Raw genomic sequence first — 20,485 nt, 5'->3', positions numbered from 1 at the left:
GTTACTGTCGTTGCACAAATCGTTCTACCGTCTGGTGTCAGTGCCCCTCAGCGAAAGAACCCCAGAAACACATCTACAGTTAAACCAGCCAGGAGAGCACATTCCACATGGGGCACTAGGGTGTCTCTAAGAATGTTAAAAACAATCTACTATGGGATTTCGGCTTTGATTGGGTAATTTGGGGGAGGGTCTCAGGAAGCAGGAGTTTCCCTAAATTGGATGCCATTCTGTGAATGGGTATGTCAATAAATCTTATCTCAGGGAAGGGAGACTTAGAATGGAGATGAGGCTGTAACTGGTGAATAAGCGGCCATCACTCCTTCTGGTTAGTATTTTGGGGATGGCACAGAGACCTTGGCTTTGTGCTTGGTTCCGTTTCATCATAACCTGCATGAAACCCCGTCTGAGGTATTCTGTAAAACTGCTCACATTTAACTGGAGAACAACATGGCCTGTGAATGTCAGGCCAGCTTCTGAAGCCGGGGCCCGTGCTAAACCCTGTGCTGAACCCTGGAAGCCCTTCGAGTTGTGTGCCCTTCTGAAACAACCCCAACAGTCTGGGATATTTTCCCTGCTTTCTAATACAAGATGCTCTGGGGTCCTCATGCACATTTTCTTGCCCCAAACCTAAAATCAATCACTTCTGCAGGGAGCCTGTCTCCTTTTAGTGGGAATGGATCAGGGACCAAAATCTGAGCTCTAGAATACTGACTGGCCCCTGGCTGTCATTATTTCCAGGTCCTCTGAGTGAACAAAGCTAGAATTCTTTTGAGAGAGAAAACGCATCACAGGTTTATACGGATATTTCCTGTCCAAATTTGGGATTACGTGGTTTTTTGCTTAACTTCTTTGACTTTGTTTGTCTCTATTCTCATGTGTTAAAATTCTTAGTTCCAGACACTAACCTGAGTGTTTAAATGACACACATTTCTTCTCTTCTGAGTGTTCACAGTTTTGTAAAACATCCGCACCCCAAAACCAAACCACACGGGGCGTGCTCAGAAGTCTACCTTCCATCTCTGCCCCTTCCACGCCTTTCCCTCCGTGTGGCTGCTTTTGTTAGTTTTTAGTTTTCCCCTCCTTTTTTCTCTTGTAAACAAATAAAATACATTTATCTACATCACTGGCTTCTGAGGTTAGTAGGTAAAATATTATACACCGTGGTCTTCACCATGATTTCTTTCACTGACACTACATCCTGCAGATCACAGCATATAGGCCCAGCTTCATTTATCAACAAAATGCAAAGTAAAACTACAGTGACACTTTATGTATAATGAAAATCGCATTTTCAAGCTATCAGATTATCCAAACTCAAAGAGTTAGAAAATGCACTGAGTTGGTAAGAATACGAAAAAAAAGGCCCATCAGTTTAGCATTAGCCACCAAAATTGTAAATGCACACGCCCTACGGCTGAGTAAGTCCACTTCTAGCAATTCGTCCTACAGGTATCCTCACATCCTGTCAAATGTAGGTGACAATCCACCGAGAGAAAACCTCACTAAAGTGGAGTAGGGGGACAGAAGGAGGAGCCATACCACCCAACATCAATCACAGGAACAGGAGTCAATGACAGACCCAGCAGAAGAAGGGCCAACAGAAAAGAATCATCAATTACAGGCCCCAAGAGGGAAAGAAATACACTGTATCTCCCACAAGAAACAGATCACCCCTGCAGCTCAGTCGGTGAGAAACCTCATCACCCTCAACTCTTGCTTCTCTCCAACGGACTCTTTCTCAAACAAGCTCTCCCAACTTCCTCTTTCTTCGTAAAATAAAGTTCCTCTCCTTTGTTGGACTAGCCTCTGGTTTTGCCACAGTTTGCTCGTCCCAAATTACAATGCCGTAATTCCTGAATGAATCCATTTTTGCTAGTAGAATAACTTGTTTTAAGGTTAACTCGCACATGGATATTCACTGCAGCAAAATACGATAACAAAAGACTAGAGACATGCCTAATTTACATCCGAAGGGAACTTATCAGAAGGGATATAATGACAGCATATCCACAGAATGAAGTCATATGCAACTTAAAAAAAGAGGTAAACCCATATACATCACTGTGGAACAGTCTCCAAAATACAGGTAAGTGAAAAACGTATGCTACATGTGCTTGAGTAAATATGATTAGCACCCCCGGGGAGTTGTGCGACAAAGTACCGTGTGTATATACAGCATAGCACTGGTACAGTATATAATCCATTAGTAGCAAAAGTTACCTTTGTGATACGAGGTTTACTTTCCATCCTTTATCCTCTTAATGTTGTCTAGATTTCTTATTGTGTGCATGTTATTTTTCAGTTAAAACATTTTTAAAGAATTCTTCATGAATAATAAAAGAGCTCGTGTTAGATAAAATACCAAGCAGCTCTTTCCGGTGTTGTTACTTTGGAATCCACCTGCGCTCCTGTCCTTTAACAGGAGGATCCACCCAAGCAATCGCCTCATGTTAAAAACACAGCAGTGGACTATGAAGAAAAGGAACTCCGAACGCCCACATCTGCAGCCAAGACCGTACCTTTACGTTTTGCTGTAAAGACTAGGTCAGTCTTTAAAGAGCAATACAGTCTGAAAGACTATTAAATGAAAGCAAATATTGACACGAACTTCTTAACATGAATGTAATCACTTATTTTTGCCCAAATAATCCTAAATGAGTACAAATGTATGCGACTGAATCCATACCGGGAAGAATAAATCAAGCATTAGTAACAGCTCTTACACACGAATGAGCTAACATATAACGACAGCTATCCTCACTATTAAGCACTTATATGGCAGGCTCTGTGTTGGCTAATTTAAACACACTGTCTCTAACTCTAAGAATAACCATAAAACCTAGGTGGCATCATATTGACTTCATACAACAAAACCAGGAATAAGAGAAGTTGAACCATTTGTCCGTGGCTTTCGCAACCAGTAAGTTAGCAGGACCAAGATTCAAAAGACATGTATGGAAAATACAGTTTCTGCAAAAATAAATGCCTTTTTGTTATTTACTACAAGCATTAAAAGAGAGCACATACTGCATAACTAATCATTTGTGAAACAAGAAGTCTTAAGGTGGTAAAATATTTGCTTTAATACTACAATATAATACTATCACAAACGCCACTGAAACAGTATTAGAGGGACGCCTGGGTGGCTCAGTTGGTTAAGCATCTGACTCTTGATTTCGACTCAGGTCCCCATGTCAGGCTCTGCACTGATAATCATGGAGCCTGTGTGGGATTCTCGGTCTCCCTCTCTCTCTGTCCCTCCATCACTCGCGTGAACACACGTGCTCACACAAGCTCTGTCTCTCAAAATAAATAAACATTTTTTAAAAACAGCATTAAAGATAAAACAGAAATATATTCACATGTTACTATAAATACACAGCCTAACTGTCGAATAAAAAGAATGACTTCCAAAGATCAAAAGGACAAAAAAAGAAATAAGTCACTGATGTAAAGATCTCCATAAAGAAGGTTTTAGCTGCCTTTTCTAGTGTAAAATATTGATACAAATTTAGGGGAAAATGATATAATAAGCCACTGCAGGATATTTGAAAAAATAGTTAATAATTATGTATAAAAAACCGTGTACTTGATGAGACTATCTTCAGGTGCCATATAAAACCCCAAACATTCTGAAGTTAGTTTCTTCTGCAATCTCAGCATGTGAATGACGGCATTGTTACCATTCCTCACTAAATGGTCTAGACAAAATCAACTACTCAAGAATCTAATTTTGCCTACAATGCAAAGGAACGTCAAGTGAAAATTTCAACACTGAGTGGTGTTAACAGCACTAGACTCTACAACTTTGCCCACATTTCACAGCACTGTGACACTATATTACCATTAATTGCATATATGTCACTCTCTTTTGACATATTTTGTGAGAATCTGGAACTTAGCGACCCCGTCTAACCCTGGTATCCCAGGTCTAACATGAATCTGTCACTTGATGAGAAACCAACAGATTTTTCTTAGAACGGGCTGATTTAAAGCCATGAACCAGGTCTACCTGCTGTGAACGTGGACATGCTCCAACTTATCCAGGTCTTTTTTCCTCACCTGTAAAATGACTGGGATTAAAATCTCAGGCAGGTGTTTTACCTACTGATTTCTAGGGAAAGAAGCCTGCCTCATTTTAGAACCAGTATGAACTAAAAAGGATCTATTCCAATGATCAGGAGATGTGCATTTTCCAGCCTAAGGTATTCCATACGTAGGTTGCCAAGGGAAGCTGTTGCCAAGAGAACGCAAAAGGCCTGAAAACCCTCTTAACCCCTTCGCTTAACTACAAGAAAGGATGAATGGTCCCCAAACAAAAATGAAAGAAAAACAAAGGAGAGAAGACCAGGGCCAAAAACGTTTCTGCTTGAAAATAAATGAAACTGAACGTTAAGAGGCTAATGAACTCTAAATAATAAAAAGACAACCCAATTTAAAAATGGGCAAAGGATTTAGGTCTGAAGACCTTTCACCAAAACCGATGGAGAGATGGCCAACAGCACAAAAAAGTGCTTGACCGCATCAGTCATTAGGGAAATAAAAATCAAAAGTACAATGCGACACCACTTCACAGTCCCTAAGGAACAAACAAACAAACAAAAACAACAGCGAGGACTGGTGAGGATGTGGAGACTGTGAACTCTCATCCAACGCTAGTGAAAATGTAAAATGGTGCATCGAACTCTGGAAAATAATTGGGCACTTCTTCAAAAAGTTAAACGGCGAGTTACCTTACAACACAGCAATTCTACTCATAGGTACATACTTAAGAGCAATAAAAGCATACATTCACACAAAAACTCGTACATAAACGTTCACAGCAGTATTGTTCACAATAGTCAAAAAATGGAAACGACTCCGATGTCCTTCAACAGATGAATGGATACACAAATGTGGGCTATCCATACAACAGGGTATCATTCAGCAACAGGAAGAAAGAAAACACTGATGCATGCTACAACACGGATGGACCTCGAACACACCGTACCAGGTGAAAGAAGCCTGTTACAAAAGAGCCCATATTTTACAATTCCCATTGTGTAAGATTTCCAGAACAGGTCAATTTATAGAGACAAAAGCAAACTAGAGGTTTCTTAGGGCTGTGGGGGGTGAAGAGAGAAAGGGCAGCGACTGCTCATGGGTGGGAGGTTTGCTTTAAGGCCGATGAAAACATTGTACAATCAGATTATGGTGACAGCTGCAATCCTGTGGAGATGCTAAAAACCACTGAACGATGCTCCTGAAATGAGTGAATCCGATATTTGAACCAGATCTCAATAAAGGCGTCTTAAAAAGTTAACGACAAGGGGGAGGTTAAGCGTCCGACTCTTGATTTCGGCTCAGGTCATGATCTCGCGGTTCGTGAGTTCGAGCCCAGCATTGGGCTCTGCACTGGCGGCAGAGACTGCTTGGGATTCTCTCCCCCTCTCTCTGCTCCTCCCCTGAGAGCGCGCACGTGCACACACGCTGTCTCTCTCAAAATAAATAAATAAACTCAAAAAAAAGTTAATAAAAAAAATGTCAATGAGAAGAAAAATGTGGGATCAAGGATAATAAAGGAAGGAACAATAGCTATGCGAGAGTTACAGTGTTCCGTGGAAACAAAACTATACGTTCTGAAAGAAGGCTAGAGGTCACCCTAAAGCAGGCCTCTAAGAACACAAAGGAACCAGCAAACGACAGATTTCCTGTTATGTCATCTGGGCGGTTCCTGACTACTCTACTCAGGGCACAATTATAGGTGCGTAAACCTGATATTCAAAGGTATACCACTTTCCTGGAGCACATCTGCAAGATGGGAGGAGACTCTGTCGAGCTTAGAACTCACTGGTCATGAACGACTTCTGCTGATTCATGAAACTCTACACTGTATCTGTGACTCTCAGAAGTTCAAGTAGGCAACTGCAGTAAGGGACAAACACAAGGAATAATATATGCAAATGGCTTTCAAAAATGGAACTGGTGTCCTGAACCATGGCTTACTAAAACAATAATGAGTTCCTGGCAGGGGACAAAGCATACCACGAAGATCAGAAGACCAAGTTTGGGCAGTGACTTGCCAATGTGATTTAAAAAAAAAAAAAAAAAGCGCCACCTTTTATCAGTAGCTTAGATGAAGATCTAAATAGCATGCTCATCATAACTGGTGAGAGCATAAAGCTGAGACATATAATGACTACTTTAGAATCCAGATCTAAGAAGAGTCTAACAAGCCTAAATAAAACTGTAACACTAGATAGAATGATCTAACAAACCACAGTCAGACTGAAAATCAAAACACAGTTCATTCAAGTCCTTCCTTTTACAGATGAAGCTGAGGCCAGAGGGTTTAATAACAAGCCCAAGTTCAGAAGGTTCATGAAAAATAGGTTAAGGCTGGATATACAGGAACCCTAACTCCCAGCTTGTGTTCACCTCACCCAATGCTATCCTCTACTACTTGTATGGATAACCATATATGGGGTGGATATGGATAACCATATCCCGTATTCCGTATGGATAACCATATACGGAAGCAGAATCTTGACCTCTCTACCTCACAGCACACAAAAATCAATTCCTGGAGACTCAGACCTAAATATGAAAAGTAAAATAATAAAGCCAGTAGAAGACAACATAAAAAACAATCTTCATGACCGCGGAGTAGCAAAAGCTTCTTAAACAGGTCACAAAAGACACTAATCATAAATGAAAATATTGGTAAGATGTAATTAAAATTTAGAATTTCAGTTCATCAAAAGACGCATTACAAGAGTGAAACGGCAAGTCACAGGACAAGAAGAGATTTTTACAATTCATATACTGCACACAGGATTCATATCCAGAATATATACAGACTCCAATATTCCAATAAGAAGAAAACAACCCAATTTGTCAAAAATGGGCAAAAGACTTGAACAGGCACTCTGCTACATGGGATAATCAAATAACTAACAAGTGTATGAAAAGATGTTCAAATCATTTATCAAGGAAATGCCAATTAAAATCACACTGATAACTTGTACACAACCACGGAATGGTTAAAGAAAATTCCAAATGGTTTTTTTTTTTTAATTTTGTTTTTAACGGTCATTTACGTTTGAGAAAGAGAGACAATGTGCAAGCAGGGGAGGGGCAAAGAGAGGGAGACACAGAATATGAAGCAGACTCCAGGCTCTAAGCCGTCAGCACAGAGCCCGATGCAGGGCTCACACTCATGAGCCATGAGATCATGACCTGAGCCAAAGTTGGATACTCAACCAACTAAGCCATCCAGGTGCCCACTCAAAATTCTAAATGTTTAACTGACAGTCCAAGTAGAGGCAAGACTGCAGAGCAACTAAATCTCACACACCTTGTTAGCTGAGGGTATAAAATGGTACAACCACTTTGGAAAACTGGCACCATCTATCTATCAAAGCTGCCGACACACACACTCTGACCAACAGTTCTGCTCTCATATGTATACTCAACTAAAATGAATATATATGTGAACCAAAAGATATGAACAAGAATGATTACAACAGCATTAGTCATAACTGCTCCAAAGTAGACACTACTCAAATCCATTTACAATAAAATCGTGGTATATAATTTGTGATGGTTTTTAGAAACAGTCACAAATTTTGACACCTCTCCTGAAAGATGTGAGGTCAATGTTCCCTACTCTTGAATTCAGGCAGGCTCGTATCTATTTCAACCAACAGTATAGCAGAAGTGACATTATGTGACTTTCAAGGATAAGTCATTCTCTGGAAGCATCTTCTGGGAACCCAGCCAACATGCTGTGGAAACCCAAGACCTAGTGGAGAATACTACACTTAGGTCCCCTGCCGTGGTCCATAATCCCAGATGATTGTCTTTAAGACATCCCAGTCGAGGCACCATATATGTGAGTGAAGGATCCTCTAAATGATTCTAGAACTGTAGAACAGGGACAAGCTATGCCCACCAAATTCCTAACCCACAAAATCCATGAGCCAATAAAATGGTTGCTGTTATACCCCCCTAAGGCTGGAATAGTGTGTTATACAGTAATTAATAACCAAAACTAATGTGTTATGCAGTAACAGATAAGCAGAACAACAGACCTATAAAAAAAACAAACTACATGCAACAATCTTGATGAACCTCAGACACAATGCTAAATTTAAAAAGCTTGGTAAAAAGGACTAATGTATAAGGCATAATATATAGGGTATAATTTCATTTACCAGGCAAAACTAAGCTATAGTTCTAGAAGTCAGAATAGTGGTTACCCTGGGTGGGAGTAATTACTGGAAAGGGGCACAAGAGGGGCACCTAGAGTGCTGGAAGAGCGACTGTCTTGCTCTTGGTGACGGTAATTTTAGTGTGTTCACTTTGTTAAAAAAAAAAAAAATCAATGAGCTAGATCCTTAATATTTGTGCTCTTTTTCAGTATGTGCATTACACTACAGAAAAAAAAAAAAAAACTTTTTTTTTTTAATTAGTAGAAGTTGGTAACTCAAATAGACACAAAAATGTGAAGGACACATGAAAGATGACACCGTTTTTCAGGCGTAAGTGACCAGGTAGTCCCATTAACTGAACAGTAAAATGATGGGGCAAACACACATGAGCAGGGAAAGCAGACCGTGTCCTACTCAGTTCATGTCCAAGGATCTACCTCAGTACTTCTCACAGTCATTCCAGCCTCCAAGACTCTCCTCTCATTTCCATCCTGCCTTCTGCCCACCCCTCCCTTGGTCTCCTTTTTTCCTTCCCATCTCCCAGATGCCTCTTAATGTTGGGGTTCCCCGGGCTTCCATCTTCAATGCTCTTTTCAATCTGCATTTGCACACATGCACACACACATGCACACACACGGCCATTTCTCCTGTATCTTCAATCTCAGTTGATGGCATCATCACCTACTTGTTCTAACAGAAAGTTCAGAGTCGACCACAAATTAAGATTGCAGTTAGCGAAATCCCATGAAAAGACATTTAACAGGATAAGCCCAAGCTCCCATGTTGGACCGCAAAACTAATGCCTGAGTTTGAAAGAGATAAAACTTAGACACAACAAGCTTAGATACAGCAGCGTATGATGTAATCAGCAAAGCTATTAGAGCTGATAATAATACAGTATGTAGAAGAAGAAAGGCACTATTCTTCCCTATACTTATGGAAGAAAAATGCTACCTCCAAAGCACTAAAATCCTAATTCAATCCTAAACACTACAGCTTGAAAATGGAATTAAATCAAAGGAAAGCCACCAATGTGGTAAAAGGACATGAAATCATGCCTTATAAGGAATAGCTAATGAAGTCAAGAAGACCGATGACCGTCTTTGAGTATTCCAGAGGACATTACATAGAACAGAGACTCAGCTTGTTCTAAGTGTCTCCAAAAGACAGAAAATGGGGTAGGAGAAATAATAAAGACGACTTCCATTCAATATAAGAAAAAACTTGCTAACAGTCAAAACTTTATTAAAAACAGGATAGGCTGTCTCTAGAGCAGTGATTCTCAACCTGGGATGATTTTTGTCCTCATAGCCAGGGATGCTGGTGAACATCCTACAATTCAGAGAACCCCCTCTCCCAACCAAGAATGACCCCTCTAAAATGTCACTAGTCCCACCTGCTCAGGCGGTAGTGAGTTCCCGGTCACTGGAAGCATTCTATTATAGACCAGACAATATGCTAATATCCAATACATGACTTTCTTTCTTTTTTTGTTTTAATGTTTATTTTATCTTTGAGACAGAGAGAGACAGAGCATGAACGGGGGAGGGTCAGAGAAAGAGGGAGACACAGAATCTGAAACAGGCTCCAGGCTCTGAGCTGTCAGCACAGAGTCCAACGGGGGGGCTCGAACTCACAGACTGTGAGATCATGACCTGAGCTGAAGTCAGACGCTTAACCGACTGAGCCACCCAGGTGCCCCCCAATACATGACTTTCAAAAGTGGTGGGAGATGAGCTGAAAAAAGATGTCCTGTTTCCAATAATTCTCCAGAGAAAAATACCCTCAAGTATATTAAAGCAACAATGATGGCAGTGATGACGATAAATGCTTACTGAGCACTTACTGTGGGCCAGACACTATACCGAGTAATTCAGATCCACATCTCACAGTTCATTCTCACAGCCACCCTGAGATAGGTATTATTTAACTTGATGTGATGGCAAGATTAGGCTGCCCTAATGTCACACAGCGGTCATATTTGAACTCAGATCTATCTACCTGACTTCTATTACATACATCGTGGTCCAAAGTACAAACATTAAACGACTTTCAAAGCTTTTGTACTCCACAAAACAAATGGAGCAGCACATATTCTAGAATTGGGACAATATCTGATCAGGTCTGTACTCACTGCAAACCTAGCTGCCTAGAAGAAAGAGGAAAGGATTATCTGAAGTAGTCCTGTGATGAAGGAGAGAACAATTATCCTGATTGTCCCCAATTGCCTACTTCTGTAAGAGCCAAGAAGCTCTTATATACCCATGGAATCTCAGTCAGAAGCTGAAATTAATGATGACATCCCTTTATCCATAGGCGTGAAAGCTCAGGATGGACAGACGTTTGAACATCCCCGACTGGGAATCCTGCCCTTAACAAATACACTAGATGCAGATACATGGTTTCTTGGCTGCCTACACTCACGCCCATCTGGCAGGATGGCAGTGTGCCTGCTCACATGTTGGTCAAACTGTCACTAGGGCATAGGTGCCAAGCAATGATAGTTTTAAATGGGCAGCTTGCATAGCACTGTAAGAGCCTGCTCTTCTGCAGAAGAAGAAGGAAAAAAAAAAAAAAAAGACTCCGTAATGATACTGAAGGGTTGCAATCACAAATGAAACATTCTTGGTCAATCTCAACATTTCAGTGGGAAAAAGATCTAGACTAGTGGAAAAGAATCTGACCAAAGAAATTCAATCAAACAGGAAAGGTACTTTGAAGACAAATAAACAGTTGGGCTAAAGCTTCTCACGCTGCCAATCTTTGATTAACACACGTCATGGTGATCTCTTAGGCAGAAAATCCTTGCTCAAGAAGTCCTTGTTTTAAAAAATGGAATGACATGCTTTTGCCATGTTCTAAGTAAGAAAGCAGAAATGCATTGATATTTAGCAGTCTGTCTGACATGAAAGAAGTTCTATTTGTTGGGTGATTATTTTTTAAATGACATAAGTCTAATCAGTAGCCACGATAATCTTTTAAATATATAAAAGAAAGCAGAACCCAAGAGATTCCCACAGATGGGGGGGGGGGGGGGGGGAGTATGAATCTGTTAAGAGAAAGAAATCAAGAAATGAAGTGGGTGCTAAGAAAACAAAAACTGAGTAATTTAGGTCACAAGTTAATAAATTATGACTCATGGCCCGTCCCTGGCACTTCCCCTGACTAAAGCAAGATGTTCCCAAAGTACATGCAGGTTCCTATTCCGTCCTTACAGATCGTTTGCATCACTTGCATGAAGCACCTAATGCTCTTCTTGTCTGTAAGTTCTTCCAGATTAGATTCTGGCCCAAGCCTAACCCCTAATGCTGCAGTGGGAATCACTGTTCCTCGTTGGTGCTCAGTAATTTTCGAGAGCTGGCCCTCCTTCTCTGTACAGTTCTTCACATACAAGCATCGGGACAACTGACTGAGAAACCCGAGTCTCTCCTGTGCCACGATAAAGTCAGTGCCATTAACTTGCCTCATTGGACCAATTTATTAACTCCGTATGCATTCACATTTCAGTTGCTCATGTCTTGGACCGTTAAGCTTGATAAGAAACATCAACAATGAGTCAACAGAAACTACTCCTCTTGGGGCGCCTGGGTCGCTCGGTCAGTTACATATCTGATTCTTGATTTCCGCTCACGTCATGATCTTACGCTCTGTGGGTTCGAGCACCGCTTTGGGCCCTATGCTGACAATGCAGAGCCTGCTTGGGATTCTCTCTCTCCCTCTCTCTGTGCCTTCCCCCCCTCCACTCTCTCTCTCAAAATAAATAAATAAACATTAAAAAAAGAAAAGAAAGGAAAAGAAACTACTCTTCTTCCCACATGTAAAGTGTACTAAAAGTAGCATTAAGAGTTTGCAAGTCCGGCAGAGTTCTCTGTGTCCATCACTGAAGACAGCGGCAAAAGTCTGAAATCTACCATGATTCTTCTAGGAAATACTAGGGACTTAATATTCTGACATTTCACTATTTTTTGAGCTTCCCAGTAGGCATCTGTAACACAAAGCGCTAAGTTAAGGGCCATGGTTATACCCTGTTCATCCTGCAAACCTTGTCACTGCTACATAGGGCCTACAACAACCTCTCCAAATGCCATTTCTATCATATAATTTTCCTGCTCAAGAACCTGCAGCAGCATATGAAACTGTTTATGAACTCTATAATCTAGCCAAGAGCTTTCCACACTCCTGAAGCAACTAGCCTTACTTTATCCTCCTCCTCCCCTTCACACGCCTGCTCCCTAAAACAGCCAGTTCTTAATTTTCTAGGACTTGCCTTTGCTCATGCCATTCTCTAAAACATGTGCCCACTTCCTCTCAGATCTATACATACTTTTTTTTTTTAATTTTTTAATGTTTTGTTTTTGTTCTTTTTTTTGAGACAGAGAGAGACAGAGCATAAGCAGGGGAGGGGCAGAGAGAGAGGGAGACGCAGAATCCGAAGCAGGCTCCAGGCTCTGAGCTGTCAGCACGGAGCCCGACGTGGGGCTCGAGCCCACAAACCATGAGATCATGACCTGAGCCGAAGTCGGACACTTAACCGACTGAGCCACCCAGGAGCCCCATACATACTTTTTTCAAGACTCAAGCCGTATCATACTTTCATAAACCTGTATTAATTTTCACACTTCATTGCTCACTCACTTCCTACCTTCATTTTGATATGCAACTTACAGTGTGGCCAATTGATTTTTTATGAAGTAAAAATATGATTCAACTGAGCAGCAAGGGTAGACTTTTCAACAAACGGTTTTGGAAAAGTTGGAAATCCACAGGCAAAAGGAAAAGATACGAGACCTAAACTTCATATCCTGTGCTGAAATTAACCCAAAATGGATCACAGATCTAAACGTAAGACATAAAATTATAAGTATCCTTCTGACCTAGGATTAGATAGAGTTCTGACACATGCATGACACCAAAAACACAATCCATATGTCAGTAAGTTGGACTTCCTCAAATTAAAGACCTTGGGGCCACAAAAGACACTAGTGTCACAGACGGAAAGACAAGCCACAGGCTGAGAGAATATGTTTACGAATCACGTATCTGGCAAAGCACTTGTATCCAGAATATACAAAGGACGCTCTGAACTCAACAAGAAGGAAATACACAATCCAGCCACAAAATGGGCAAAAGGTAGGAACAGACGAGTCACCAAAGAAGAGAGAAGAATGTTCACCACTCGCCACCAGGGAGCTGCAAACCGAAGCCATGACGAGATACCTCCTGCACACCTACTGTCGCGGCTAACATGAGAACTACTGCCAACACCAAACGCTGGCGGGAAGGTGGCGTAGCCGCACCTCCCACAGTGACGACAGCGATGGAAAACGGGCCCTTGGCAGTTTCTTAAGGGAAACATACACTTACCCCATGACCCAACGTTCACACTCCTGGGCACTTATCCTATAAGAACAGAAACTCCTATTCACACTAAAACCTGTACGTGAATACAGGCTTCCGGCCACGGAACGAGTAAGTCACGGGAATAAACGGCACAGGGTCAGGAATACAGTCAATAATGTAACAGAGATGTATCCGCAGATGGGAGCTACACACCTTGATACACCTGAAACGAATGTGTCAACTATACTCAAATCAAGGAAAAGAAGAAAGCCTGAACAGGTACGTTCCTAGCAGCTTTGTGTGTCAAAGACAAACACTAGAAACAATCCACGTGTCCTTCACTGGGTTAATGGTTACATGAAATGTGGTCCAGCCCATACAGTAGACAAGCAGAGTACTATATCAAAACTAGGAAATTTACCATATTAATGCCATATTATTGGTTTACCATCAATACCATGTTAGTAATCAAGCTACTTATGCAAATTTCAGTTTTTACAGCCTTTTTACGCATGTACGCATAGTCCTAGAACATCTTATCGTTTGTAAAGATTTGTGCAACCATCAGGAAACAGAATTGTCACTACATAGAAACTCCTCTGTCCTACCCCTTTGTAGTTACACCACCCCCGCCCCCGCCCTAACCCCACAGACACTGATCTGGTCCCCATTTCTACAATTTTATCATTTCAAGAATGCTATAGAAACAACTTCATACCCTCACACAGACCTTTGAGATTGGCTTTTTTCACTCAGTACCAGGCCCATAAGCCCCACCCAAATTGTTACATGTAGATAATCTTGTTCCCCCTTATTATGAGTGGTGTTCCATTATATGGCTAGACCACATTTTATTTAACCGTATTTACCCACTGAAGATGGATGGGGTTGTTTTCGGGCTGGGGCTATTACAAACAAGGCTGTTACGAACATTCATGTACAGGTCTTTGTATGAATACGTTTTCATATATGCCCAAGAGTACAACTGTTAAGCGTCCATTTAGCTCTTTAAGAAACTGCCGAAACAGGAGTACCTGAGTGGCTCAGTCGATTGAGCAGTTTGGCTCAGGTTATGATCCCTGGGTTGTGGGATTAAGCCCCACCTCAGGCTCCGTGCTGAGCATCTCTCTCCCCTTACCCGTCTCCACTGCTCGTGCTCCTAAGATAAAAATAACAGGGGCATGTGGGTGGCTCAGTCTGTTGGGCATCTGACTTCGGCTCAGGTCATGACCTCACAGTTCGCGAGTTCGAGCCCAGCATCAGGCTTCACGCTACCAATGCCGCAGAGCCTGCTTGGGAGTCTCTCTCTCTCTGCCCGTCCCCAACTCACTCATGTGCATGCTCTCTCTCTCTCTCTCTCTCTTTCTCTCAAAAGAAACAAACTGTAAAAAATTAAAACAAAAGTTTTCTGAAGGCCTGAAAAACCAGTAAGATTAAGCCTCTTAAATGTTAAACCTGAGCTTAGTTTTTAAGAAACTAGTTTTTAAAATGTTTACCTGGATTCCCAAAGACTTTTTCTTATGATCTCTAATAAAGAATGTATACTTAGATATGATCTCTTTGTTGATATCTCTGTTGCCTTATTATATAGTAAACTGCAAAAGAAATGAAAAAATGCAATAATGCCAACAATAAAAGTTTCTGTTTCTATGGATTCCAGACATAGCTTACGGAAACTAAAGGTTTAACAGCACTTTCCAGCTCTAGTATTATGATATGTGATCACAGTGCATTTATACATAGTTTCATCAAACAAGGGCATTTGTTCAGCTGTTACTTGGCAAAACTGGAGAAAGCACTTAATCTGAAATAAAGCTGTAGTTATCTTGGCTAGAAGATTTCTAACTTCCTGATTTTTAAAAATTTTAAGTATAACTGACAGTTAAATGGATAATGGAGTCTCTTTTGGGTTCTTGAAACAAGGAGTTAGCTGTGGACCAGGCATCCACATGCAAACAGCAGCACGACAGCCGGTCTGCAAAGAGATGAAATAAATGCACAGAAAGAACCAGAACAGCCCCAAGAGTGGGGAACAGGGGTGCTGCCCTTGTTCCTAACGACTTTCCAGTTCCTCAGTCCCTCGTGGGACCAACTGGATAGTGAGGTCCATAAGAAAATGTGTCCTTCCAATAAAGTGTGCTATTTGTTTAAAAAGTGTACGACAGAGCACTCCTAAATCTCCAGCTAATAACCGTGCAATTATAGGACTCCGCCTACTACAACATCCCTCTTAATGTATATGAGTTTATTGACAATAGCATCTTCCTGTGTGTGCATGTTTAATGTTCATCCTCAGTATGGGTCAGTTTGCACTGGATCCAAGTTTTCAAATCCTAGAGTACCGGTTCCCATCCAATGGGCCAGAAACCCACAGAGAGACAGCAGTTATTGCAAAGAATCATCAAACGTCAGGTATTTACATGAAGACTAAAGAAATAATATGACTCACACTATGTTTTTCCGAGTTAACCAAGATGCTGTGGCTAATAAAATTCTTAATAAGTCTACTGGAGAATGCCACTATAAGGTAGATTCTTGTCATTAGTATTTATTGAGGAGTATTAAAAATCGAAGTCTTAGTAGGAGGCAAGGGCACACCTAAGCCCTCTCTGGGCTCTCCAGAGAGCATTCCTTTCTGAAAGGGCTGCCCACAGGTCACCCAGGACAAGAGGAGCAGACTGCTCGGTTTGAGGGCAGAGATGTGAGACAACCCCGGGACAGGCGGGCCAGGAGCAATTAGGAAAGCCGTGAAATGACTCCAAAACAGCAACTTCAAAATGCCAGGTATTTGAGAGTATTCAGGAGCCAAAGTGGGGAAAGGTTAAAGAGCACAGCCCTCTTCGCTTACAAGGCCAAGTAGGAACACATTCTCAGGAATTTCGGTCAAAGGGGCCAAACGCATCCTAGACTACAAACATATCCTACCTACTCTGTCAGGATTCTATCGCCTTTCCAAATTAATCTTATGCCCTTATTAAAAATTCCGTCTTGGGGCGCCTGGGTGGCTCAGTCGGTTAAGCGTCCGACTTCGGCTCAGGTCACGATCTCGCGGTCCGTGAGTTCGAGCCCCGCGTCGGGCTCTGTGCTGACAGCTCAGAGCCTGGAGCCTGCTTCCGATTCTGTGTCTCCCTCTCTCTCTGACCCTCCCCCGTTCATGCTCTGTCTCTCTCTGTCTCAAAAAATAAATAAAACGTTAAAAAAAAAAAAAAATTACTTAAAAAAAAAAAAAATTCCGTCTTTTCTGAATTTTATCTACAGACACTACAACTGCAAGAACACACTGTCCCTGGCACAGTTCCTGACATCTACAAGTCAGGCGCGGTATCCTGTGAATAGAGGAGTCCGTTTCCGTTCGCCCTGAAAAATAACCTCGGCAAACACAGAAAATAGCCTACCAGCCCGGAAACTGTCCTCCAGTCCTATTCAGTTACCAACCCATTCTCATAACCCATCAAGACCGATCTTCACGAAAGCCTCACCCACACACACAGAGGCAGCACTTAACTCCCCTTAGGTTAGCTGCCTGATCCATGGAGATACCAGCATCTGCACATCCGCATAAATTCAGGACTCGTCCTGCATTTGATAGAAGGTAAATGTTAAAGCTTTGCTTCATTTCCAGGAAGTTTTCTTTCTCAAATCAAAAATCCTTTCAAAATTTCATTTTGCAAATCAAAATTCTATTCGTTGTACACTGCATCTTATTTGGGAGAACGTCAAGGCAAAAATATATAGTTGCCAAAATAAAAATCTTACTTTTTTTCTTTTCCAGACATGTAAGACATTCACTTACATATTTACTATTATCTCACGTTAGTTCTCAACTACAAAAAAAAAAAGGGGGGGGACCTATTTAACAAATTTTAGGGTCTGGACCTATTTAACAAATTTTAGGGTCTGTCAACATTTTGAACGCACTGCTGTTCTTATATATACACTTGCATCCTGGAATAAAACTTAGCCTAAGCTTTCCATAGAACCACTTCCTGGGCACTTACTAGCCTACTATATGCCAGGTTCTATGTTTGACACACTACTCCATTACCGCATTTGTTTAACATACACCCTCTCATAATTTTTGCGGTACAAAACATAAGAAGAAGCCATTACGCTATAAACCTAGCATCTGTACTAGATATTAGTACTAAATTTACAGTGATACCTAACACCAGTTTTTTCTGTTATTAAATTCAAGTTGCTTTACTGTTTAAAAACACAATCAGGGGCGCCTGGGTGGCTCAGTCGGTTGAGCGTCCGACTTCGGCTCAGGCCACGATCTCGCGGTCTGTGAGTTCGAGCCCCGCGTCGGGCTCTGGGCTGACGGCTCGGAGCCTGGAGCCTGCTTCGGATTCTGTGTCTCCCTCTCTCTCTGCCCCTCCCCCGTTCATGCTCTGTCTCTCTCTGTCTCAAAAATAAATAAATGTTAAAAAAAAAATTTTTTTTTTTAAATAAAAAAACAAAAACACAATCAGATCAGCAATGTTGAGGTAGGTGCACAGTGAATACCATCTGGGGTCGTTTCAGCAGAGAAAGCTATTATTAAATGACTACTTAAGTTACATTCCCTTCTATGGGTAAATGAACATAACCTTATCTACCCAGAAATTTAATTCTAATTACTACATATCATTTTCAACAGCATAATCTAAAATGATTGTGTAAAGAACCCTTGCTTCCCTCTGAAATGGCTTCAAAATTGTACGCTACATTCTCCCCAAAGACCTGCTCAGCGGGTCATTAAAAGGTGTCTCGATTCTGATCTCCGAAAAATAAATGGTGACATTTTTCCCCCCTCTTGTGAATTCAGACTCAACAGACAGGCAATTCCAGTTAGAAAGAAACAGAGAAGGAAGCAGGGAAGGAGGGAGAGGAAGAAGGGAGGGAGGGAGAGGAAAGAAAAAGCATTAATGAGGCTCTTAAACAGTTCCCCAAAACTGCCACCTCTACGGGGGTGGTATTTCCAAATTGTTCCAAGAAAGGGAGGTGGGGGAGGGAAAGGAAGGGTCGATACACAGAAAAACAGTAACGAGTGACTCGACAGAAAAGAAGTTAGAAACATGGATGGTCTCAACAGGAATCGAGCGTCCCCCTCTCTCGGGCTCCCAACCCAGTGACTCTGCAGCTGTTCGTCGAATCACCTACATCACCGAAGAGGTTAGAGACCAGAGCCACAAACTATTTCGGCGCGGGGAAAAACTATTCGCTGCCTCGAATAAAGTTGCATCAGTAAAGGGTGTCACTGTGGCGTCCAGGGACAGAGAACAGAGAAGGAACTGTCAGAGGAATACGAAGATCCCTTACAAAACGACCCAGGGAGTCCACCGCCTTGCACCATGCCCTCCAGGGCAAGCTCTTACCGGGCCTCACCCGGACACGGACAGATTAGTAAGGGGACAGCCCCCCACCCTAAGTTTCCCGGGCCTGGAGTGCTATCCTGGCGGGCGGCAGTCTCCTTCTCCACTCTCAGTTCCTAAATCAAACGTCACCTCCTCTGCATGCCCTCCCTCACCCCCATCCCTCTGGCCTACTACAATCGCCTGTCCTCGTTTCAAAGGAACTTTTCAAGGTCTGCAAACTGTAGTGTCTGCTTTTTATTCGGTGTTTCCTCTCCAGAATGTGAACTTCACGATGCCAGAAGGACCTCGTCGGTCCTTGCTAGCACGCGACCCCCGGCCCTGACACCGGGCCCGGAGCGCCCCAGGGCGCGAGGCACGTCCGGCCGCGCGAGAACGTGCCGCTAGGCCTGGGGGGCCGGCTTGGCAGGTGCAGGAAACCCCGGCGGCGGCTGGGCCTGAGGGAGGCAGGCAGGAAAGGACGCCCGCGCGGCGCCGCCCGAGGTCACGGCTGCCCGGCCGCCCCGCGCCGGCCCGGCCCCCGACCGCCCCTCCGCGGCCCCCCACTCGGCGCCGGCGCTCGCGGCCCGCGGCCTCCCTACCCCGAGCCGTAGACGCGCTGCCTTCTGCACTGTACGAACTTCCCGCCGCTTTCGCCGACTTACAACTCCTCTGCGGCGCCGGCCCCGTCACACCCTGCAGTATGGAGCCTTCCCATTGGCTCGGGGCGAGCGGCAGAGGCGGGGCAGCCGCGGAGCAGGGCGGAGCCCGCGGTGGCCCGCACCGCCTCCCCAGGCATGCCGGGAGCTGTGGGCCGGCCCTCCCGCTGCATGCTGGGAAATGAAGTCTTTCCCAGGCACTGTGCGATCCGGGTCCTTCTGCCCTCCTGGGCTTCCGGGAAGGGTGGTTTCCTGCGTTCGAGTCGGTCCTGATCGGGTGATGTGCTCTTCGGTGTTGTTGAAACCGAAATAAATATTGTTCGCACTGTTCGCAGTAACTTGTTTATTAAATAAGTGTGTTGACAAAGGGTTGGATGTAAAAGAAGCCCTGTAGTCCCGTTAGCTGTGGGTCTCCTCTGCCTCCTGGCGCTTGCCTTCTGCCACCTTCCGCGCCAACACCCAGGAAGACTGGTCCCCTGGCAGCGTGGTTCAGTGTACTCTGGCCTGGGTCTGAGAGCAAACAGCCCGGAGTGCAAACCCTAGCTCTTTCACTTTGTAGATTTGTGATCTAAGGCAAGTTATAACCCCTGTGAGTCTTGCGAGGTGTTTGTCGGGATTAAATAAAATAATCCATAGACAGTGCTTTTCACACAGTAGGTGCTCAGTAAATAGTAGATAGTATTAATATTATTCTGCCCACTGATTGTCATACATCTAAATCCTATCTTTCAAAGCCTACTTCAATGTCTACCCAACCTCTGTAGCGTCTCCTGTATAATTCTCTTATGCCACGGTTTCCTTTGTATTCACAGTAAATTGTCTAAACCTCCATCACCCCTGCGGCTGTAAGCTTACTGCTACTGAAACAATGTTCTAGCTCAAAATCACCAGTTCTAGCTCAAAATCACCAAAGCCGTAGGCAGACGGGTATTGGTGACGAGGGTCGTTGGTGAAGATAGGT

At 42.9% G+C, this 20,485-nt stretch overlaps 1 protein-coding gene across 3 annotated transcripts in view; it reads right to left on the bottom strand.

Moving 5' to 3' along the window:
• VRK1 (VRK serine/threonine kinase 1) overlaps positions 1 to 19,559 on the bottom strand; it is a 78,079-nt gene extending 58,520 nt beyond the window's left edge. For 2 of the 3 annotated variants that reach the window (XM_042990498.1, XM_042990496.1), the window contains exon 1: positions 19,468 to 19,559. The gene's annotated coding sequence lies outside the window, so the exon portion shown is untranslated. The remainder of the gene's footprint in view (positions 1 to 19,467) is intronic. The other variant, XM_042990499.1, reaches the window with a different exon arrangement.
• Between the last annotated feature and the right edge of the window lie 926 nt (positions 19,560 to 20,485).

The sequence above is a fragment of the Panthera tigris genome, chromosome B3 (assembly GCF_018350195.1).
Source record: "Panthera tigris isolate Pti1 chromosome B3, P.tigris_Pti1_mat1.1, whole genome shotgun sequence".
In the NCBI taxonomy this organism is placed as follows: domain Eukaryota; kingdom Metazoa; phylum Chordata; class Mammalia; order Carnivora; family Felidae; genus Panthera; species Panthera tigris.
Note: the sequence above shows the minus strand (reverse complement) of the source record. Positions and strands in the feature narration are given on the sequence as shown.